This window comes from Martes martes, assembly GCF_963455335.1.
Source record: "Martes martes genome assembly, chromosome: 2".
In the NCBI taxonomy this organism is placed as follows: Eukaryota; Metazoa; Chordata; class Mammalia; order Carnivora; family Mustelidae; genus Martes; species Martes martes.
Window position 1 is genome coordinate 174,326,049 of NC_137889.1, and position 25,202 is coordinate 174,351,250.

Sequence of the window (25,202 nt, forward strand, 5' to 3'; positions counted from 1 at the left end):
AAAAGACACTGAGGCAATGTGTTTTGTAGACCTTACATATTCCTCCTCTTCTGTTATGTAGGAAGCTCATTTCCTGCCTGAGATCAAAGTCACTGAACTTAAAAAGTACTACTCCCATACCTAAAAGTTAATGATAATAGTTTATTATAATTACACATCCAGTAAAAGCTCAGAATTCTTTCACTTTGGGCAATTCTTTGCAGATAAATTGAATATAAAGCCAGGGAAAATGTGCTTATAATAGAAAAACTCTCAATTTTAGCACAATGAACAGTCACAGTGAAAGGAAACATTTTACTCTGACCTATATGATACCTTGTTGCTTCTGGTTTGCCTTTACAGATTAGATAGTGGGAAAACTCATAGGGTGAAACAGGGGTATTTCCTTTTCAATGTCTGTTTCCATAACAGATGAGATAAGATGCTGAGGGAGTGTGTGTGTATGAGAAATGAGATGCCACTTTCCGTGAGAGGTAATAAAAGGAGTAGCATGCTTATTGAAATTTCCATTCCTCTAAAAACCTGCTACAGTGGATATTTCATTCTAAATAATGGGAGGATCTCACATTCTCTCGATTTCATTTTAGATTGTTTTCTGCCATCGGGAAAGAAACAGGGAGACTTCTGTTTTTGTTTTTGTTTTCTCTTACCACAACACAGTATGTGTTGGAACTACTGGCAATCAGAGCGTTGAAACAGTGAGTGAATTGTTTGGATTGGTTACCTTGAAGAAGCCTAAAGAATTTGGCAGACATTCAAAAGCCAGAGACATTGCACGAGTTAAGGGTAAAATTGATCTGCCTTCCAGCTTTCTGTCCAAACGACTGCCTCCTTCTGTTGCGGCTTTGGCAACTGATCTCTCTTTTTTGGAACACTGAGGTTTTGAAAGCCCTGACAAATACCCAGTAAAAGCTACCAGCCAAGGTCAAGGAAGCTGCTTCCTTCCTTCTGGACACAGGCACCTAGGCTGCTGGCGTAGGCATGGAAAGTGCATCTTGGAGCAATGCAGCCTGTTCCCCCTTGAGCTCTGTTCTCTTCTTTCCTCTTAGTACATTCAACTGTCTGAGCTTCTGATTCACAGCAGAGATACTGTTGCTGCCTGAGGGTAGTAGCTATTTGGGCTACCCTGGAATGCCCTTGCACTGAGAAAATTAGAAGCTGGGGAAATCAATGAATTTTCCCACTGTGTGCATTTCCCACTAGCTCTTCCTGCCTCTGATTCTGCCATTTTGCGGGCTACCAGTTTATCTGTGGAAACAGTTGGGGCATTGAATGCATCTGGAAGAGATGCTTCTAGAGCAGGGAGCAGAAAGAAGGATAGAGTGTTTTCTTTTTCTGATCCCTCAGAGAATGAGATATTCCACGTAAGTCTATTTTCTGGATAACTGAAACTTTTGCCTTTAACATTAAAATTTGTTTTTAACTTTGAGAAGCACTGTAGCATAGTGGCTAAGCACATAGACTCCGAGGCAGATTAGCTGTGTTTAAATCCTGACTCTACCACTTTCTAGCTTTGTAAATTTCAGGACTGTACTTAACCTCTCTTGCCTCACTTTCCTCCTCCGTGAAGTAGGGGCAATAATAGACTCTGTAGAGTTACTGGTTTTATTTGTTTTTAGAGAGAGAAAGCATGTGCTTGCCTGCACCAAGTGGAAAGAGGGGCAGAGAGGGAGAGAGAGGAAAAAGGGAGAGACTCCATGCTGAGCCCAGAGCCCTGACTTGGGGCACAGTTCCACAACCCTGAGATCATGACCTGAGCTGAAACCCAAAGAGTCAGGTGCTCAACCAATTGAGCCACCCAGGTGCCCCCAAACTCTGTACAGTTACTGTAAGAATTAAAGAGGATTAGATGAATTAATATATGTAAAGCATTAAAACAGTGCTAAATATGTTGAGTCCTAGAAGAGTTATTACTAATTCAACCATTCATATGCAAATCTTGCTAGTAATTGTACCTACCTTCTTGTTTTATTTTATAAAATACATTGAACGTTGAATACCTGGTGCTTTCCTACCCAGAGAAATTAACATAGTCATGCCTTCAGGTCGTGCTATGATGATGTCGATGGTGAAATGATAGCTAATATTGTTTAATGAGCAGGTTTCATGAATGTTGCTGGCAATCCCTACAATAAACTTCTAAGACAAGTACGTTTATAAGTAGGTTAAGAGGATTTCAGTACTTGCCCAGTTTCACACCACTGGATGTAAAGATCTGAGATGCAAATCTGGAGGTTGCGTGACTTCAGAGCTGGTGCTTTGGACCCCTCACCACGCTTCCTGGTGCCTTGGCCTTCTTGTCCAGGTGCTGGTGATTCTCAAACTTGGCCATGCATTAGAATCTCCTGGAGGCCTTGTGTTAGAACACTCGCTGATTGCTGGCCTCCCCGCCCAAGCTTAGATGCGGTAGTTCTGGCCTGGAGGCTGAGTACTTGGTGCTAGGTTGCTAGGTGCTGTTGATACTGCTGTTCCAGAGATTACGCTTTGAAAACTGCTATCCTGCACAGAATGATGCCAGACTGTTTTTAATTCCCATTGTTATTATTATATTTTTTAAGATTTTTATTTGTTTGACTGAGAAAGATGCAGGGAGAGAAGGAACCCAAGCAGGGGGAGTGGGAGAGGGGGAAACAGGCTTCCTGCTGAGCAGGGAGCCCGATGAGGGGCTCCATCCAAAACCCCAGGATCATGACCTGAGTGGAAGGCAGACGCTTAACAACTGAACCACCCAGGCGCCCCTCTCATTATTTTTTTATGGTCCCGGTCCCATTACTGTTAGCTGCCACTTGAAGCTGGCCCTGTGTACTCTTGCTCTCAAGCGCTATTATACACACATTAAGCTGTTCTAAAACTCTCAGCGGCTCACATCCAATGGCCTTGAATGTGTGGATTTTATGGCAGCACCTGGCATTTGGAGGTTCCTTTTCTCTCACCGCTCAGCTCCCTGGAGTATCCGGTTCATTAACTCTCCTAGGAGCTTGACTGACTTCTTTGCATATTGCTTCTTTTTATTTCAATGTAAGAAAAGTGTTGACAAACGAAGCTCAGTAGATTTAAAATTTCCATCACGTGCCACCTTTCTCTTCTCCACGTCGAGGGCTATTCTCTGATACAGTGTCGCACCGTCAAGCACATTGCAGACTTGGGTTTTTAGCCTCCTCAACTCAGGAGCCTTCTTGCTCCAAGGACCTGGGGTTTTTGCGTCTACCTTTTTGTTCTCTCTCTGTTTCTTTGAGTCTGCTACGTGGCTTGATCCCAGGACTAGGATCATTACCTGAGCCGAAGGGAGCTGCTTAACGACTGAGCCACCCAGACACCCCTCGTTTTAGCTTCTATCCATATAGTTCTAATCCTGTGTAAGCCATGGAATGGTCACAGAATTAAAGCAAGATTTTGTTATTTTTAGAACTTTTTTCTCTTTCATAACAAGTAGATCCTTGATCTCCGGGCTGCTTTTCCTTAGCTTAACAGCATAAGAGGTAGGAAGCTCACAAGTCTGGCCTCCTCTGAAGTGGTGGGTTCCTCACGCTGCTGAGGTATAGATAACTTGGAGTGCACGTCTATGAGAAATCGGGTCATGATAGGAAGCAAAGTTGGCTCACTTTTCCCCTGATGGCATGTTTATTTTTTGCATTCCTTTTTTTGGGCTGTTTAGTAATAAACTGAAGTAAACACAACCTTAGCTGTATCCCAAGTCCTCATTTTCGACCATACTTTGTGCTCTGGATAATTCATGTTCCCTCATATTTACTTTCACCTTATAAGTCCATATTTTAATTTCTATATTGTGAAATACTTTTAATATAGGCCCCTTCTACTTTGCTGTATGGCAGTCATCTTCCAACCTACCCCCCTGTCCCACCCCCCCCCGCCCATACCCACCTCTGGACCTCATGCTGAAAGGAAAAAAGAATATTTATTTTCTTAAGCCCCTATAAACTGAGATTTCCATTACTTTTAACTGAATACATTCCTTAATCAGAATTCTGTAAGGTAGGGCTTTTCTAGAGTTGGTTAATTCAGTGGCTCAAAAAGTCATCGGAAGCCAAGGACCTTTCCATCCTTTTTAGTCTTCCATTCTCCTCATGACAGCAGATTACCTCATGGTTGCTTCATGACTGCAGCAGCGCCAGACATCACTTACTTTCCTATCAATATTAAGAGGAAGGGAAAAAAGAAATCTTTCTATCTTGGGTCTCTTTTTAGGAAAAGGAAAACATTTCCCCAAAGTCCCTCAGCAGACTTCTCCCTGTGTCTCACTGGGTCCCATGCTATGCCAAACAAAACGTTTGCCAAGAGGGATAAAACAACTATGACTGGTTCCAGTCAATCTGGAGTTACCTGCTGGGGAGGGTGGTGGGCCCTGTCTTCCCTGAAGAAAATAGCTACATGGAGAGTAACTAATAAACTCAAGGTTCTGTTAGAAGGAGAAGAGGAGTTGCTGGTATAGCAACTGACAATGTCTACCACTGAAGCAGGATTGGTCTCTTTGGCCTGAGTCACATTCATGGATTCTTGGACTACTTAAGAGTGGGTGGTCCTTGGGGAGATTTTGGATATTCTGATATACAGGAACCAAAATTAGTTTTTATTTGGACAAGTTAATTTAATTGGGAAATTAGTATTATATAATCATGAGAATAATACAGGCTGATGAACTTCAGCCTAAGAGAGATAAATGTGTAGTTAAAAAAGGAATTTTGTTTTTATTTTTAAATATTTTATTTACTTATTTGAGAGAGAGAGAGCACGAGAGGGGAGAAGGTCAAGAGGGAGAAGCAGACTCCCCGCGGAGCTGGGAGCCCGATTCAGGACTCGATCCCTAGACTCTGGGATCACGACCTGAGCTGAAGGCAGTGGCTTAACCAACTAAGCCACCCAGGTGCCCCATGGAATTTTGTTTTTATTTTTTTATTTTTTGTTTTTGTTTTTAAAATAATATTAAAGATATGCTATGAGACAGCCCATACGGAGGACTTACTTTCACTTTCCCTTTGAATAACTTGAGCTCTCTGGAGAACAATTCCATTCTAAGGCATGTGCATTGCTACAAATACCTGAAAATGAGAAGCTAAGAATGAAAGTAGGCTAGTGTGACTTCCTAGTTATTATTTATTTTTGAGGTGAAGGTTTGAGATGATTCTTAATTTTGCAGAATGCTGCTCAGTCCTCAGAGAGCAGGAACTCACAAGCTTTAGGGGTTTGTTTTGATGAGTGGAATCTGGCAACATCAAAACCATTAGGGCTGGCTGGCTTCAAAAAAAACACAGAGAGGGACCCTGCAGTTTTGTGATTAGAAGATAACTTTTACAAAATATTTACACATGAGTAGAACTAGATAAATGGAACATGAATAAATCAGGTAGACCTATCCGAGCAAAATTACAAACCAGACAATAATAAATGATATATGTTTATTTTGGAGACATCAACTGGAAAAAAAATAGGCGTGGTCCATCCAGCTATCACTCAAGACAGAATTAACAATAATTAATTTTGCCTTATAAAGAGATGATTTTTTTCCATCATTACTGGTTTGTGGTAGCAGTCTGTGTAACTTCTTTCAAGAGCTCCATTGGCATATTCAGTATAAGATGTGTCCTTTCCCATTCCTATGTACCTATAGAACTTAGGAATGCTTTGTCCTTTCCAAAACTCATTTTCTTATTTTTCAGTTCTTGTCAGATGGCCAGGCAGCTACAAAATGATTTAATATTCTACAACAGCACAACTCTTAAAGGGATATTTACCTATTTTTTGCTTCACATTTTATAATTTCATTTTATAAATTTTAGTATGAGTTTATAATTTTAATCCATAACAGTGAAAGAGCAAATCAGATTTGATTTTGTCACAGAGTATTTGGGCAGGAAAAGGTCCTTTTGTTTGCCCCATTTATAGATTAACCACAGTTACTTTAAGTATCTAAGGCCTTCTGTGAGGCACCCTACTCCCTGACAATCTGACGGCAGGACATCCTAATTCTTTTCTAATCCTATATATATATCTCTACATACACACATATAATCCTAAATATGTGTGTGTGTGTGTGTGTGTATGTGTGTGTGACTTAGAGCAAGATACTTAGTCTCTCTGTGTCTCAGTTTCCTTACCTATAAAATGGGAGCTAACAATATTATTTATCCCTCACAGTAGTTATGAACATTAGATTAGGTAATGTATGTGAAATCCTTAGAACAGTACCTGGCCTAATAGGTACTCAGTAAACACTAAGTACTATTATCCCAATAATTATTTAGAAAACATATTAAAAACACAATTCTCCAATACTGGCAAAAGCTATTAGATGGCTGGCGTCTGTCAAAGATCTTTATATAGAAAATATGGAACATTAAAAAATGTTTTATATTAGATATTTTATATAGGTTAAATGTACACCTGAAAATGGAGAAATGTCATGTTCGTAGATTCCAAGATTCCTATATCATAATGAAGTAAAATCCCCTAAATAAAATTATAAATTAATTCATTTTCAGGCAAAATACTAATTAGGTTTGTTTTTCTTTTTCTTTCTTTTTTTTTTTTTTAATGAAATCTGATGAACTGATCCAAAAACTTACTGGAATAGTAAAGATGCAAGAATAACCAAGATGAAGAACAAAACTGGAGGAATTGCCTTACTAGGTATCAATATTCCTTATAAAGCTGTAGTAATTAAGCAGTGTGCTATTGGCCAGGGATAAACTAAAAGGCTAGTGGTATAGAAAAGGGAATTTAGGAGACACTAACAAAAATAGAAAATTACATGTGAAAAATGTAGAGGTGCCGGACTGGCCCAGTCAGAAGACCAGGTGACTCTTGATCTCAAGGTCATGACTTCAAGCTCCATGTTGAGTGTAGAGGTTACTTAAATAAATAAATATTAAAAAATAAACAATTTTAAGAATGACATTTCAAATCAATGCATGAAGGATAAATAAACCATTGGCTATCTGTATTTACAAATTAAAATATTTCTGTATTCAAACTCTATAAGAAAGAGTAAAGGTAAATAGAAGATCTAAATATAAATGTTTTCAGAAAGAACTGAAAGTATATAGCTCAAGGTCATGATAATGAGGAGATGGAGTGTGGGCAGGAGAGTAAAATGGAACTGGAAAAGTTAGAGTGGACTTTGGTTATGTCGGGATGGATTTCTTTTTCTAAAGACTGGGTCACACCCATGGATAACTGGAGCATGGATGTTTGCTACCTTAGTCATTGTATTTTTGTGTTTTGAAAATTTCACAAGATCAAAATGTAGAAAAAGAAAATGACAGCTCTGCAATTAATGAAGATGTCTTATTTTTAGGACTGAATTTTTTTAGGACACTCACACAAAAAGATTGAGTACCCTACACATATCATGTCAACATTTATATCAGAAAAGGCTGGGCCACCATGGTGGGATCTATGAGTAGACAGAGCAGAGGATCTGAACTGGGGTCAAAATAGAAGCGTTGGTCTTGTTAAAGGAATTCATGCAAATGTTATCATCAAATTGTATGCTTTCATTTATTCAATCTATTGAACACATATTTATTGAGTACCTAACATATGTTAGACACTAGGCTAAGCCCTGAGGATTCAACAGTACAGGATAAGAGCCTTGCTCTGAAGATTAATCTCTAGTGGGAAAGGCATTCTTTAAAATAAAGATTGTTTAGATACATATATCATGACAAAATTTGATCTTGCTACAAAAGAAAACTAGTTATACTTGTGTATGATTTAGTATTTTCTATATTGATCGTCAAATTAATTGAAGAAAACACCTTATAGCTGAAATTAGTTCTTTGGCAGTTATCGATTTATTGCCTCTAATCTCCAGTTGCACCCATCATAATCCTGTGTATAATTGTTAGTAAAATGTGCTGCATGTTTTCTGAGATGGGTTGTGACTAGCCTAAAAGGAGGACAATCATTTTCCCAACACTTTGTTCTAGAGTTAAAACAAAGTCTCTGTAGTAGATTGAAAAATGGCCCCCAAAGATATCCAGGTCCTATCCCTGGAACCCAAGAATGTAATCTTATTTGGAAATAGGCTCTTTGCAGTTGTAATCAAATTAAACTGAGATTATCCCAGATTGGAGTGGGCCCTAAATACAGTTTGGCTGGTATCCCTATAAGAAAAGGGACATTTACACAGGAATTTTTCAAAACACTTGGAAACTACACAACACGTGCTGGTTAAACAACATGCTCCTAAATAATCAGAAAGGAAGTCTCAGAGGAAATGACAAAAGTGTATTGAACTAAATGCAAGTGAAGTTGTAGTATATAAAAACGTGGGGGGCACGGCTACTTTGGGGAGATTTATAGCACTGATTGCACACTTTAGAAGCGAGGAAAAAAATCTCAATAAGCTAAGCTCCCACCTAAAGAACCTAGAAAAAGAAGAGCAAAATAAACCCAAATCAAACAGAAGGAAGGAAACAATATGAGATGTAATTAATAGTCCAAGATGGGGCACCTGGGTGGGTCAGCAGTTCATGATCTCAGGATTGTGAGATTTAGCCCCGAGTGGGGCTCTAGGCCAGACATGGAACTTGTTTAAGATTCTCTCTCTTTCTCTCCCTCTGCCCCTCCCACTCCCCATACCCCCTTGTACTCTCGCTAAAAAAAAAAAAAAAAAAAAAAAGACAAGTAAAGAAAATCAATGAAACAAAGAGCTTTGAAAAGATCAATAAGATTGATAACCCTCCAGCAAGACTCAAAGTTAAAAGGAGGGGACACAACCAGTATCAAGAAGGAAGAGGATATCACTACAGACCAGGCAGATATCAAAATGATAATAGACTACTCTAAACAATTGTACACACATACATTTGACAACTTAGATGAAATGGACCAATTCTCAAAAAACACAAACCACCACACTCATCCAATATGAAATAATTTGAATAGTCATATTACTATTAAATAAATTGAATTTGAAATGAAAAACATTCCCCCCAAAGAAAACTTGAAGCCCAGATGGTTGCACCAGAGAATTCCACTGACCGTTTAAAGAAGAATTAATACTAATTTTACATAATCTCTTCTAGAAAGTAGAAGAGAGGGAACACTTCTCAATTCATTTTGAAGCTGGTATTACCCTGATACCAAAATTAGGCAAAGACCAAACAAAGAAAGGAAATCATATACAATATTCCTCATGTATATAGATGTAGAAATCCTTAATAAAATATTAACCAGTAGAATTCATCAATATATAAAGAGAATTACATTCCATGATCAAGTGGGGTTTATTCCAGGATATAACCAATGAATTTTTTAAGGATTTGAAAATAGAATAATTTCAAGCTAAATATGACAAATTTTATATTTATGGAAAATTTTTGTATTTATTTCCTTTCTTTAAGCACAGAATGTGTTCAATAATGCCATAAAATACTCCATGCTGTTTAGTTATTGTGTGAGCTGCATGCACCCAGGAATATAATTTATGGTATTGATTCTATTTTCTTTTCCTCATTATAAGATTTCACCTAAGAAAAACTTAATAGCAATTTTGTGTATAATTTTTTTTCACAAATAGCATTTATAAAAGAAATATAACTACATCATTTTCAAAATGAAAATGTAAAATCACTGCATTGCTTTGTTAGTGATATGTACATATTGGCTTTTTAAAAGATCATTTCTTAGTAACTGATTACACTTAAAAATATAGCTTTAGTCAAATCATTGACTCCACTGAACACCAAGTAATCAAACTTTGCCAGTTTTAAAAGGCCATTAAATCAAAGCAGTCTTTTTCCTCCTCCCTCTTTGAAACAAGTTATAAAAATGGAAGGACTTACAATGTACTTTGGCTAAAGTGAAATTAATAAATCACTAGAAAATTATTTTTAATATTCTGCAGAGAGTCTTATTGTAATCAAGATCAAAGCAGCTTCATGGCTCCTTAGCGTGTAATGGGCCAGCACCATGCATCGGCTTTATTTTTCTGTTTCTGTAAAGACTTTATTTCTAGAAGTTTCTCTGTTCCTTGTGGTGAGGGTATTTACCTAGAATACATCCCAATAAATTAACCTGATAAAGACACAGTTTACACAGCTGAATATTATCAATTTTTCAATGGTAGAAAGCATAAATGAAAATAGAATAACTAAATCAAGAACGACAGAAGTGACAACGAAAAACAAATTAAAAATTACGTTTATCAAGGCCAGGGTTACTCATTGTAAATTTTTTCTGGATTTGAGTACAATATTGGTAGGCAAGAACACATAATAGTTTAATGTGTTTAATATTCTTTTATATAAAATTATTGGCATTCATAGTCATAGGACCACTGTAGTTTTTATTTTTATGAAGGCCAAGTAGCAAGCACATTTGTGACATGAAAGGTTTGTATTCAATTCCCTTTACCTAAAAGCGACCTAGTGCACAGAGCTTATTAATTTATCCTCAACTGATATATAAATGATCGAACTAATCTTGATTTACCAACTAAATGGGATATGAGATCTCAACAAGCAAAATTTATTAATTTTTACATTGGGGTTTATATACTTCTACCCTGCTTCTGAAAGATACAAAGAGGAAATTACAGCTTTTGTGGTTTCTTTAGGCATTAGTATAATCTAGTTGGTCCTAAACTGCTGATCAGGAGTAAACTTTAAGATTTCTTTTGTGTTGGTTTACCTGTGGCTACCTTGTAAGAAGAACATGCTTTTTTTATTCATATTTATACTTTCAGATGTTGATCCATCCCCTTCCTTCCTTGATTTGGTCTTTTCATTTAAAAAGGTATCTTTCATGATGATGGTTGAATTGTTAGACTCATGCATTCATTTGCTCCTTTGTCTTATTATAGACTTTTTCCAGAAAATGACATTATGAGATTCCTGGCAAATGATTGGATTGGCAAGTTAATTCAGGCAAATATGAAAATATATTTCAATAGCAAATTGGAAAAATTCAATGGATATATTGACATCAAGTAGTAAGGGTGTGGGGAAGATGAAATCATGTCCATATTGGTCGAAGTATAAGTTGGTTTGATGACTTTGGAGAGCAATTTGGGAATATTTTGTAAAATTGAAGATGCATCTACCTTGCCAAGATACTTCTCTACCCTAGAACAACCCAGGCACTTGTACACAGGGAGATTCTTTGAGCAAGTTTGTAATATAGGAAATAATCCACTTAGCAGTGAATAAACACATAAACCATGGATTATTCAAACAATTAGTATGCAATATTTATAATGAATGGTCCAGGTCTACATGAGTAGAGAGTTAATTTCAAAAATTCAAAGGTGAGTAAAAAAAAAAAATCAGTTGTAAAGGATACTTAAAGTATAATTTATGTAAAATTTAGAAATAGTACTATTTATGGATTCTATATACATAATAAAAGTAGAAAAACATCATGAAAATAATACACACCAACATTAGGGTAGTGGTTACTGCTGAGGAAGAAAATGGCAGGTTGAGGGTATAAATGTACCTATAACATTTCATTTTTTAGAAAGCAAAGTGAGAGAACTGAGGTAAAGAAAGCAAACTATTAACATATGTTAAACTTGGTATTTAACTTGATATTTTAGCGTTGTTTCCCTTATAGGTGTCTTTCACATTGTCTTTTGAACTTTTATGTTTAAGTGGTTTCATAGTCATAAAGAAAAATAATTTCTAATTCCCACTGTAAAGGGCTAACTTCAACCAGGTGAAGGTACTTTCATTGGAATATCATCGAGGTATGGGAATTAAAGAGTTTTTCTCTTAAACTGGCCAAGGAAGTAGCAAGAGGAATAATTTGTCAAGGAATGAATTTTGAAAGTAGACCGAGATACAGTGTTATTTTCATGGGAAATTATTCTGATACAGTCCTCTTTTAAAAAATCTTGAGGAGGGTCGCCTGGGTGGCTCAGCTGTTAAGCACTTGCCTTCAGCTCAGGTCATGATCCCAGGGTCCCAGGGATAGAGCCCCAAGTCAAGCTCCCTGATGGGCAGGGAGCCCGCTTCTCCTTCTCCCTCTCCCCCTGCTTATGCTCCCTCTCCCTCCTCTCTCACTGTCTCTCTCCCTGTCAAATAAATAAGTAAATAAATAAATAAAATCTTAAAAAAAAAAATCTTGAGGACTTAACTTCTCCAGTGCCTATATTTTCTTAGTAATAAAAAATAATGGTGGGATGCCTGGGTGGTTCAGTAGGTTAAGCCACTGCCTTTGGCTCAGGTCATGATCCCAGGGTCCTGGGATAGAGTTCTGCATCGGGCTCCTTGCTTGGCAAGGAGCCTGCTTCTCTCTCTGCTTCTGCCTGCTTGTGCGCTTGTGCTCGCTCGCTCTCTCTTTCTGACAAATAAATAAATAAAAATCTTAAAAAAAATTGATAATATTGCATAACATTTAATAAGCATTTACTGTATTCAGATTCTGCTAAATTACTTATTTTCTCATCAAATTCTCACAGGGTCTCTGTGATGCAGGTATTATTACAAACCACTTCGAAAGATGGACTAAATATTTTCTCTATTCACAAACCAACGCTAGTGCCTTACTAGCAAGAGTAACCGTTAGAATCATTTACTTGGTGAGAAAAACAAGTTAATAAGTAAATTAATGAAATATTTAAGGTAGGAGATGGTCCAGCATCCCTCCACTCTCATTTTATAGTGGACTGCCCCATCAGTTGCTAGTGATAATTAACCTTAGGAAGAGTAAACTTATGTACTACTAACTCTAACAGACTCTGGCCATCCCTTTTGAATATTCTATTTAACGGTCTTTTTATTTCATTGTTAGTACCTCAAAAACTAATTTATTGAATGTGTAAATATGAGTTTATACTAACAGGCATCAGTCTGAATGGAAAAGATGTGCCTATGTCAATTTTCCTCTAGCTCAAAAAATTTTGTGTGTGTATAGTTTGATTAGATACTAATTCTACTTCTGAGAAATAATAATCTTTTTATTAAGAAATAGAAATTGCTCATTTGCGCATTTAAAAGAGCTTCAAATTGAGAAGCAGTAGGTAGAGTTTTTATATATTAAAATCAAAGCAGGAAAAAATGCCCAAAATATTATTCAAGTGTATTTATTTCTCTCAGAAATAGGGAAAAGCTGAGGACAGGATCAGATACGGAATCGGACTGTAGAAGCTTAGTTTCTGAAGTTATTTGAGAAGGAGGCTAATTTTTATTTTAGAATTAATTCTAGTTGAATTTATTGAGCCATCAAATGCTCTAATAAGCACCTGTTGTTTTTCAGGAACTGAACTATCTTCTTTACAAGGAGGATTTCATTTAGCCCTAGCAACATTGTATGCTCATTTTGCAAATGAAAAAACAAGATATGGGAGGATGGGTAAGAAGCTCAAGGTTTGCATAGCTTGAGAATGGCAGAGTCATGACTCAACCTAGAGTAGAATTTGAATCCACATTATCATTTCTCTGCTTTTCCACCTCCTTCGAGCTGGATAGGGGACTCAATGTAAAAACCTCCATAATTAGTTTTAGGACAAGCAAGTGAATCTGAGCTCTGAAACCTGCAACACCTTTTTATGGCAGGCTGAGCATGTACTTATTTATTTATTTTTTTTTATGAGAAGCAGTCACAATTAAGGATATTAACCTAAAGGACCTCAGTGAAGATCAGGATAGAGTTTAATGGAAAAAAAAAAAAATTGTTCTCTTTGGAAGACATGCTAAGGAACTACGAATGGCTTTTCTTTTTATCCATGAAAAGATTAGAAGTAAAGTATTCTGGGTTATCTTGCAGGCAGAGAAACTAAAAGAATGCAAGACAGAGAAGCAGGATTCAGAATATTATATATTGCTTAGTATTACAAAAGCAGTACATGCACGTGGTAGAAAACAAGAAAATATTGACAAAGAAAAGAAAAAGTTAAAAATCTATAACTATCACTGAGTGATAAATACCATCATTACCCTGGTGTATACAACTGTCTATTTATTCTTTAAAAATCAAATCATGCTGTTCAACCTGTTTTGTTACCCGATTATAGCTTTTTTAAAGGTTAAAATCATTTATTTTCATTCTTTAGGGTATAAGTGAAACTATAGAAATGTCAATACGGTAAATATACACCCCTGAGGGTTTTAACTACCTTTCCATAAAATGTATTTTAACAGAGTATTATTTTCTTCTGTTCTCTATTCAAGGTGGTTCATGACAATTGTGATCTAGTTCTTGAGACCAGCTACTGGGTGAATGTCAGGACTCTCATGAACTCAACAGGCCTCTATGTCAACCATATGATTCTTCTTTCAGGTTAGAAGGCTAATCCCAGAGCCAAAGTTGAAACAGACATAACCATCATTTGTGAAAGGTAGAAGAGATCCTACAGAATGAGTGTTTATCTTACACATGGTTCAAAAAGTGAGGACTCCCGAATATGTCCAAGGCCATACAGCTGGGTGTCGCTGAGAGCCCCTAACTGAAATCCAGCTGTGCTAACTCAGTCCATGGCTCTGACATCCACTGCATATTGTCTCCCACTCAGGATTCCATCTCATGAGATTGCAGAATAGAGCACTGTGTTCTAGCTCTATCTGGGGCAATGTTTCCAAGCTCCACACTTAGGGCCCTGCATAAAGAGGGCCTTGGAAACATCTCCACCATTAAGAAATTCCATGAAGCTCAGTAATTGTTCCCATTACCCTTTAAAAATCCTTTCTACCAATGGAAGAACAGAATGCCCATTCATTGATTTTAGGATTTAAAACAGCCATTGGAAAGATTTTTAATTTGGTTTTCAAAGTCCTGTTCCTGGGCTATGAGGCAGGGTGGGAGTTTAAGGTAGAGGGATAAATGTAGAGCAGAAGCTGGCCAGGGAATAGCCAAAGGTTTAATTTCACCAACACGAAAGTTTTTCTTTTCCTTCCTTTATCAATTGTCATTGTCCTCTTCATCGTCAGACTAAAATTTTTTTTAGCTCTAACATATCTTATGCTTACTGTAGTCAGATACTGAGCTCAGTGCTTTTATATATACATTGTCTCCTTTCATCTTCTGAATCAAGTTATGTTTTTCCCATTGTACAGATTAGCAAACTAAGGCTCAAGAGATCTTAAGAGCCTCCTAGCTACCAATGATGCTAGGATTTTTTGGGTCTCTGGAGCCATACTGTGTACAGTCTATTATTTAATTCCTCTGACAAGTGTCCATGAGGGGTCGAGGCCCCCAATCCCAAATCAGAGTACAGAGTAGGCTTGGAATTGATCTGGACAGTGGTATGAAAAAGGAGGCTCCAAGCTAGGGCACATGAGGCCTATGGCAATGAGTTTTCTGTGTCCAGTACTAAAGATTTTGATCTGTCTAACCATCCCGGAGCTTATGCCCCAGGGTTGGGGTAAGGAGAATCCAATATAATCAGGCTTTCTTCTTTTGTTTTACATATGACATCTACTTCCAGAGAAGAATCAGAGGTGGAACTAGGTCAGTGCAGTTAACATGCTATAATTCCATTCTTGGCAAGTGAGAGGTTTATGTGTATTTAGGATCAGGGCAGGGATGGGAAGGGTGAGGATCTTCCAATGGAAGGAAAACAATGTGCAAGTCACAATAGGGTGTTGAAGAAGCACATTCAAGGTCATAAAGGTCACCCTGAGTGGTGGTGGACCAGCTTTCTCTCTGTACTGTTGCTGGGGGAGTATGCACATTTTTCGATTGGAATATATATAGTCTCAATTCTCAGAGTATGGTCTCCAGGCCAGCAGCACCAGAATCACCTAGTAACTGTTGGAAATGCACATTCTCGGGCTTCATGTCAGACTTGCTGAATTGGAAAACTTGGAGTGCGGACAGGTCTTAGGGATCCAGGTGACCAGTGCGGCTAACTAACGTTTGAGACCCACTGACTGGCAGCATTACGATATTTAATTGTCACAGCAGCCATATGGGTTAAGTATTATTATCTTTGTTCTACAGAAAAGAAATCCGAGAAATGTCCAGTTAATGCTGGATGTCATGCCCATCTAGTAAATAGCAAAACTGAGATTAAAATTCACTCTTACGTGGTTGTAGAGTTTAGGTGCCACACTGCTTCTGGGTAATTTTAGCTGTTAACTGAATTTCATCTTTGAGTTAATCTGTTTGGACATTTTCTTCAGAGGTAATTATACTTTCATATCATATCATATCATATATATATTTATGTTGCCGCTAACTTAGCATTTCAGTGATATAATAGGAACTACCTTCTATATGGAATTCCCTGGAAACACTGCCAGATCAATTAACTTTCCTTCCTTTCCCCTTTAGCTCTTTTTCATCCACAATTTATTTTGAAAATCTCAATGCTAGGACAGTTAAAAGAATAATCCAATAAGTAATCCTACATTCTTTGCTAGAGTTATCAGTTTACATTTTTCCAGATATAACTCTCGTCCTGTGTATATGCATCCATGTGCATATATGTTTTGAATCATACACAGCATTTTTCTGAGCTCTTTGAAAATAAGTTGCAGATGCTGTAACAATTCACCTCTAAATTATTTAGTATGTGTCTCCCTGTAGAACTTTCCTTACACACCTCAGTACTACTAGTACACGAATAGATTCAACAGCTGCTCATAATATAAATATACAGCCCATATTCTAACTTCATCAATTATTAAAGAAAAAGTCCCTTACAGTTTTTTTTTGAAATATTGATTTATTTATTTTAGAGAGAGAGAGAGAGAGAGCTTGCGCAAGTGTGGTGGGGAAGGGCAGAAGGAGAGAGAGAGAGAGAGATTCTTAAGCAGACTCTGTGCTGAGCACAAGCCCAAAATGACTCGGGGCTGGATCCCACAACCCTGAGATCACGATCTGAGCTGAAACCAAGAACCAGATGCTAAGCCTACTGCACCACCTAGGTGCTGCCCCTTACAGTTTTTTTTTTTTTTTTTAAATTCAAGATTTAACAGAAATCATGCAATGCATTTTGCTGTCATGTCTTTTTAATCTCCTTCCTCTACAATAGTCCCTCTGTTCTTTTTGGTTGCTTTCATGCCCTTGACATTTTTGGACTGTGGGCTCATTGTCTAAGAATGTCCCACTTCCCATTTGTGTACTTCCCGTTGCATCATGTTAGGAGGCACATGATGTCTGTTTGTGGCATTCTTGATTATGAACAATTTGGTTATTTTGTTACTTGATATCTGCTTAGATCTCTGCAACATGAAGGGACTGCTTCCTCCTGTGAATGAAAATTGATATGTGAGATGATGCTCTGAAACCTGTTCTTCAACTTTTCACTCGGTGGTGTTAGCCTCAGTATCACAGAGGGGGTTGTGAAAGCATGATTTTTCTAATTCTCTTATTTCTACATTTATTAACTGGCATTCTTCTCCATCATTTCTCCTCTTTTTCTCTCCTCTTTATTTTTAACATATTATGTATGTGCATATCAATGTAGGTATGAACGTGTATATTATGCATGTATGTATTATCACCATTTACTTTGATTACATTTTTTAAAGATTTTTAAAAATTTTATTTATTTAGTTGACACAGAGAGAGAGATCACAAATAGGCAGAGAGGCAGGCAGAGAGAGAAGGGGAAGCAGGCTCCCCACTGAGCAGAGAGCCTGATGCGGGGCTCGATCCCAGGACCCTGAGATCATGACCTGAGCCGAAGGCAGAGGCTTAACCCACTGAGCCACACAGGTGCCCCTGATTATATTATTCTTAACATTATCTTTTTCTTTAAGTCTAAGGTTAATCTATTATCATTTCTATTATTTTTTGAAGCATAAATACATAATAATTTTTAATGAATGATACTAACTCTGTGGTCACTGGGTTTGTACCTAGATAGAAGAAATAGAAGAGATTTGATGATTTGTGTAGCCAATGGGATGGGTCAGCCCCTTACTTTTGTAGTCTCTGTAACTCTTTAGGACTTTGTTGATATATTTGGGGCGGAGTGGAGGGAGGAAGGATGGCCAGAGAGAATCTTTTAGATCTGATTTCCCCCCCAAATTTCTGTATTTGTAGGCTATTTTTTAAGAGAAATCTGCTTTGAATTGGAGTCAAAGATTGGTTCTCTGGTGCATTTTTACATCTTTGTGACTTCAGTGGTCTTCAACAAGTATTTTATATATATGTGACTATGGCATATGTTATATTATTATGCTCTTTCTCTTGATATATATAAAAATATATATTCAGTTGTGAGAAGAGGATCTCTATATTTTCTTTGGTATTATGAGTCATCTTCAGGTTTTATTATTGCTAAGGGGAAAAGAAATGACTAAGATTCAGAGAACCTTATGTTTCTTGAATAAAAGTTATAAAATAGGTCACAATGTTTGGAAACAACTTGTAGAATACATGAAAAATAAAAGCATGATGAATTGTGAGAAAATAAAATTTGATTTGTGCTAGAGTGAGTGAATTGGGTTAAAGGTTGTAAGTTACATTTGTCATTCCAAAGAGACTACAAACATTTTTTTTAAAAAGTAGTCTTATTTTATTATCAAAGCCATCTATGAAAAACCCACCGCAAATATCATTCTCAATGGAGAAAAACTGAAAGCTTTTCCGCTAAGGTCAGGAACACGGCAGGGATGTCCGTTATCACCACTGCTGTTCAATATAGTACTAGAAGTCCTAGCCTCAGCAATCAGACAACAAAAAGAAATTAAAGGCATCCAAATCGGCAAAGAAGAAGTCAAACTATCACTCTTTGCAGATGATATGATACTATATGTGGAAAACCCAAAAGGCTCCACTCCAAAACTGCTAGAACTTATACAGGAATTCAGTAAAGTGTCAGGATATAAAGTCAATGCACAGAAATCAGTCGCATTTCTTTACACTAACAACATGACAGAAGAAAGAGAAATTGAGGAGTCAGTCCCATTTACAATCATACCCAAAACCATAAGATACCTAGGAATAAATCTAACCAAAGAGGCAAAGAATCTATACTCAGAAAACTATAAAGTACTCATGAAAGAAATTGAGGAAGACACAAAGAAATGGAAAAATATTCCATGCTCATGGATTGGAAGAACAAATATTGTGAAAATGTCTATTCTACCTAAAGCAATCTACACATTTAATGCAATCCCTATCAAAATCCCATCCATTTTTTTAAAGAAATAGAACAAATAATCCTAAAATTTATATGGAACCAGAAAAGACCTCGAATAGCCAAAGGAATATTGAAAAAGAAAGCCAAAGTCGGTGGCATCACAATTCCAGACTTCAAGCTCTATTACAAAGCTGTCATCATCAAGACAGTATGGTACTGGCACAAAAACAGACATATAGACCAATGGAACAGAATAGAGAGCCCAGAAATAGACCCTCAACTCTATGGTCAACTAATCTTCAACAAAGCAGGAAAGAATATCCAATGGAAAAAAGACAGCCTCTTCAACAAATGGTGCTGGGAAAATTGGACAGCCACATGCAGAAAAATGAAATTGGACTATTTCCTTACACCACACACGAAAATAGACTCAAAGTGGATGAAGGACCTCAATGTGCGAAAGGAATCTATCAAAATCCTTGAGGACAATGCAGGCAGCAACCTCTTTGACCTCAACCACAGCAACTTCTTCCTAGGAACATTGCCAAAGGCAACAGAAGCAAGGGCAAAAATGAACTATTGGGATTTCATCAAGATCAAAAGCTTTTGCACAGCAAAGGAAACAGTTAACAAAACCAAAAGACAACTGACAGAATGGGAGAAGATATTTGCAAACGACATATCAGATAAAGGGCTCGTATCCAAAATCTATAAAGAGCTTATCAAACTCAATACCCAAAGAACAAATAATCCAGTCAAGAAATGGGCAGAGGACATGAACAGACATTTCTGCAAAGAAGACATCCAGATGGCCAACAGACACATGAAAAAATGCTCCACATCACTCGGCATCAGGGAAATACAAATCAAAACCACAATGAGATACCACCTCACACCAGTCAGAATGGCTAAAATTAACAAGTCAAGAAATGACAGATGCTGGCGAGGATGCGGAGAGAGGGGAACCCTCCTACACTGTTGGTGGGAATGCAAGCTGGTGCCACCACTCTGGAAAACAGTGTGGAGGTTCCTCAAAAAACTGAAAATAGAGCTACCCTACGACCCAGCAATTGCACTCCTGGGTATATATCCTAAAGATACAAACGTGGTGCTCCGAAGGGGCACGTGCACCCGAATGTTTATAGCAGCAATGTCCACAATAGCCAAACTGTGGAAAGCGCCTAGATGTCCATCAACAGATGAATGGATAAAGAAGATGTGGTATATATACACAATGGAATACTATGCAGCCATCAAAAGACATGAAATCTTGCCATTTGCGACGACGTGGATGGAACTAGAGGGTATCATGCTTAGCGAAATAAGTCAATTGGAGAAAGACAACTATCATATGATCTCTTTGATATGAGGAAGTGGAGATGCAAGGTGGGGGGGTTTGGGAGGAGGTAGGAAAAGAAAAAATGAAAAGATGGGATTGGGAGGGAGACAAACCATAAAAGACTCAATCTCAAGAAACAGACTGAGGGTTGCGGGGGGGAGGGGGGACGGGAGAGGGTGGTGGGGAAATGGACATTGGGGAGGATATGGGCTATGATGAGTGCTGTGAAATGTGTAAACCAGACGATTCACAGACCTGTACCCCTGGGGATAAAAATACATTATATGTTTATTAAAATAAAAATTTAAAAACAGAAAAAAAAAAAAGAAAGGAAGAAAGAAAGACAGACAGAAAAAAAAAAAACAATGTCAAATATAAGGAGGTTATAACATAGGAAGCAGAATTTCAGAGATCACTATTTATAAGTCACAAAATTCTAAATCACAACTGATAATGGGCTTTTACCGGATTGATGAATGAACAACTGACATAGCATAAATTATATATGTATTAATATAATTGCTACTTCTCTTTAAAAATACAAGGTTACTGAAACATAAATTCAAAGTTACTGAGTGATTCCCAGTGCCCTTATATATCTGAAAATAGATTATAATTCAGAAAAATGACTTTTGAGGCACCAACTTCAGGACATCAAGTCACTTCACTGTTGATAAAATGAAGGTGTTAGGACATTCATGCAGTAAATTGCCTCAACCTTTAAATAATTGGGTAAATCCCTGGGGGCATATTAACACTACAGATTAAGGGAAGCTCTAAAACCTGGGGAAAAGTAATACTGCTATGAGAGTTCTCTGACAAGCCGGTAAGTGTTGCTTTGCCAACCCAAAAGTCCAAAATCATGTATTTCATTTGTAAATGTCATTATATGCATCTATGTGTTTTTAAAATTGAGATATATCTTCTTTTCTTAAATAAATAAAGTTAAGTAACTTGAAAAAAAAGTAGTCTTATTTTAAATAAAATTGCCATGTTAAAATTATTTTTTTAAAATATGATCATTTAGACTTGTGAATATTATATATACTTTAAAAAGCATGATGGAAAAAGAAAAAAAATAGAAAAATGGGATTATCTTTAAAATGGAGATTAAGAAAAAGGAAAGTAGCTGAATATAATGATTTCCTAGCTATGTTCCTTCTGGTTTTCTTGAAAATTGTACCCTCTCGGTGCTGGGAAAGCTCAGAGAAAGCCTAAGTCAGTGGTTGAGTAAGTAGGTTGGACGTTAGAAGTACATTTGCAAAACTTCAGAACAGATCTTCTGTTGCTTTATTATTTTTTCACTTTTATTTTTTAGAAGATTTTATTTATCTATTTGACAGAGAACAAGAGAGAGGGACAGCACAAGCAGGGGGGAGCTGCAGAGAGAAAAGGAGAAGCAGACTCCCCGCTGAGCAGGGAGCCTGATGCAGGGCTCAATGCCAGGACCCTGAGATCATGACCTGAGCCGAAGGCAGATGCTTAACTGACTGAGCCACACAGGTGCCCCTGTTCTATTGCTTTAAATAAAGCTTCCAGGAATTTATTTCTTTAACTTTTCTCCTGATTCTTCCATTAAAGGCTGTATAAGCACAGGATAACCATGTAGGGGGAGGAAATTTCTCAGATTATTTGGAGAAAAGAATTTGAGGTAAAAAATCTCAGTCTTTCAGGTGCAAACAGGGCTGCCATGGATGTTGGACAGACTGTCCCTGTCTGCACTAGGGCTCCTGGCCAGGAGGAGAGAAGGGTCATGCTCTGACTGACAAGCTATGCACCTTGACAGAGATCAAGAGACTTCGTTCGGTCTGGAAGAAAGAGTGCCTTTCTGTAATATGCACAAAGGATGCATATGGGCTAGGTTAAACCTGGCCACAATATTGGTGAAATTTAGAAATAATTCTCTCTTTTGCTCTTTCTTTTTTTTTAAATAATTCTCTTTTAAATGCTGTTCTAGATGACTGTGTCAGAAGGAGATGTATGAAGGGAAAGTAAAGGTCTAAAGGCTATACTCCTTGATTAAAATGACAGGTATTGATTATCATTTTTTATCTTTCCTGATATCTCTGGAAGAGGAAAGTGATCTTTCAAATTCCTTTGTGATGAAAAGCAGTGATTATGTTTAAAAAAATATTTCTGGTGTTCAGAGTGAGCAACACATTATTAATGGAATCTTAGTTTGGGGTATGTCTACTTTCATTTTTAGTTCCCCAATATTAGAATTTCAGAAGAAAGTCATTTAAAAATACATTTACGGAAGTTTTTAAATTACTTTCAGATTTTTTATTTTTTATATTGACTCTCTGTAATCATATTAAGATATCTTCTAAAAATCAGTGGCTTTTGGGGGACCATAAAAGCTTACCCACAAAAGGTTATGGGATTTTTAAAAAAAGACCTTAAAAGAAGCATTTATTACCATTTTTTTCCTCATTCGATTTGTCAACCTTAAAAGTAAAACAGCCAGTTTTTTGTATAAGCAAAATGCACTTTTTCAGGAATAGCACAGGAATTACAATTTGGGCCAAGCATATTACAAAAGCCATAGGCAAGTCTGGAGAATAAAGGAAAGGGATATAATTTTATAGAGGAGAGTGGGTAGTCTGAAAGTGCTGTTATAAACAAAAAAGTCCATTGGAGTAAACTGGGAGTTGAAAGTGTAGTGGCTTCCCATTGGCTGAGTTATGGAGGTTTCTTATTGGCTGGGCTGTTGCCAGACAAGGGGAAAAATCTTCCTTCTTCCTGCTCCTGTAGTAAAGCTTATTCCTTTTGGGAATGTAAGGTGTGCCTGTTCAATTGGGCCTGCAATTGATGACAAGTGGTGGTATATGAGAGGGCTCCCTTTTGGCCTCCTGACTCCACTTTAAATAAGTGTCTTTAGTTTCACACATTACTATTTGTTTGTTATTCGGGTGGCTGATTCTCCCTGTAACTTAATGGAAGGAAACAAGGCAAAGCAACAATTAAGTAGTCTATATCTTTATCAGACTCTAATATTTTAACAATTAAGCTATTTTTATATAAATTAATATTGCTATTACTGTTATTCTCTAGTGATTGCCAATGTTTAGCAATCTTTGAATTGCACTGAAGTTAGTTGTCTTTGTACCTTTTAAGGAGAAATCTGGGAAATTGGGAAACGGTGGTGGTTTACTGAAAATTGTCATTCCACATTTTTTTTTTCTTTTGAGACATACCTGTTGAACTTTTTTAAAAACATGTGTATGTGATTTGCGATGACGTGGATGGAACTAGAGGGTATTATGCTTAGCGAAATAAGTCAATCAGAGAAAGACAACTATCATATGATCTCCCTGATATGAGGAAGTAGAGATGCAACGTGGGGGGTTTAGGGGGTAGGAAAAGAATAAATGAAACAAGATGGGATCGGGAGGGAGACAAACCATAAGAGACTCTTAATCTCACAAAAAAAACGTGAGGGTTGCTGAGGGGAGAGGGGTCGGGAGAGGGTGGTGGGGTTATGGACATCGGGAGGGTATGTGCTATGGTGAGTGCTGTGAAGTGTGTAAACCTGGCGATTCACAGACCTGTACCCCTGGGGCTAATAATACATTATATGTTTATCAAAAATTATAAAATTAAAAAAATGTGTATGTGAGTGGCAATATTTGTAGGTATAGGGCATTTATAGCTAATCAAGTTCCCTCAATCTTCTGATTTCTTTGTGTTCTCCAGTAACTGTGTCTGATCCATTTTGACCATCACCCCCACCAAATGCCTCACTGCCACACCAGATGGACCAGATGGCTTGTTTCTCTTTACTCTGAATATGCTACTCTGGAGACATGCCTAAATTCTATCATTCTTTCTATTTTCCCATGGTTCATATACCTGAAGCAAGTGTTAGAATAACGAACAGTCACCATTTGAAATTAGTTTTTCAGCAAGCAATTTCTCTCTAGAACTCAAGCATGGAAAGACTAGGAAATACATACAATAGCTCCTTCTCTTCTCACACTGTCCAGCTGGGGCATATTTTTCCTGGTTTCAATCAAATATTCAATATGTTTTAATCTGGGCCAATTACCAGATTTGCGATGGCACCATAGAGCTCTACAATTGATTTTTGAAAGTGGCTATATTTTTAATTTTTGTCTTATAACATAGGAGGAGTGCACTAAAGTACATTATAAAATAAAGCAGTGATTTCACTGTTTTGTTTTGTTTTGTTTTAATGAGTCAGCAGAGAGGCTATGACTGGGGAACTTTATGGATCACAGGATTTACAATTTGGAGAGCTAAAAGACAAGATAAAGAAACAACTAACTGATGTTCTTGAAGTATTGTGAAGTGTTGCTGACCTACGATAATGACTCCCATGTTAAAATCCTTTAATTATGCATTGATTTTTCCATAGTAGTAGAGTTTGTATTGTCTGCATTCCCTTCTGATACTTTTGGGAGCACAGAATAATGATATGTTTCTGATCTTTGTAATGTTTAGTTAGGATTAATAGGAAGCCCAAAGTGTGAGTGACTTTAAAAAGGCAGAGATTTATTTCTCTTTCTCATAAACAGGAAGCAGAAGTAGACAATCCAAAACTAATAAGGAAAGCCCACAAACATGAGGGCCTCAGGTTGCTTCCATCAGGTGTCTGCCATCTTAACGTATAGCTTGTAATTCACAGTCCAAGATGGCTGCTCCAGATACAAATCTCACGTCTGCTCTTAGCCAGCATGAATAAGGAAGGATACCTCAACTCAAGTAACTGTTTTCATAGACTTGAGTTTTCATAGACCATTTTTAGTTAATCCTCTTGGCCAGGATCTAGTTACATTGCCATGTCTGGCTGTAAGGAAGACTGTGAAATGTAAATTTCATTCTGGGCAGCCCTGTTCCCAGTTT

General features: G+C 37.2%; 1 pseudogene across 1 annotated transcript in view; it reads left to right on the forward strand.

Annotated features, from left to right (window-relative positions):
* The window catches only part of LOC308338356 (sentrin-specific protease 2-like), a 176,811-nt pseudogene that overhangs the window by 2,438 nt on the left and 149,171 nt on the right, over window positions 1-25,202 (forward strand). Inside the window, exon 3 of the transcript in view lies at window positions 661-786. The product of the transcript in view is annotated as a sentrin-specific protease 2-like (transcript). The remainder of the gene's footprint in view (window positions 1-660; window positions 787-25,202) is intronic.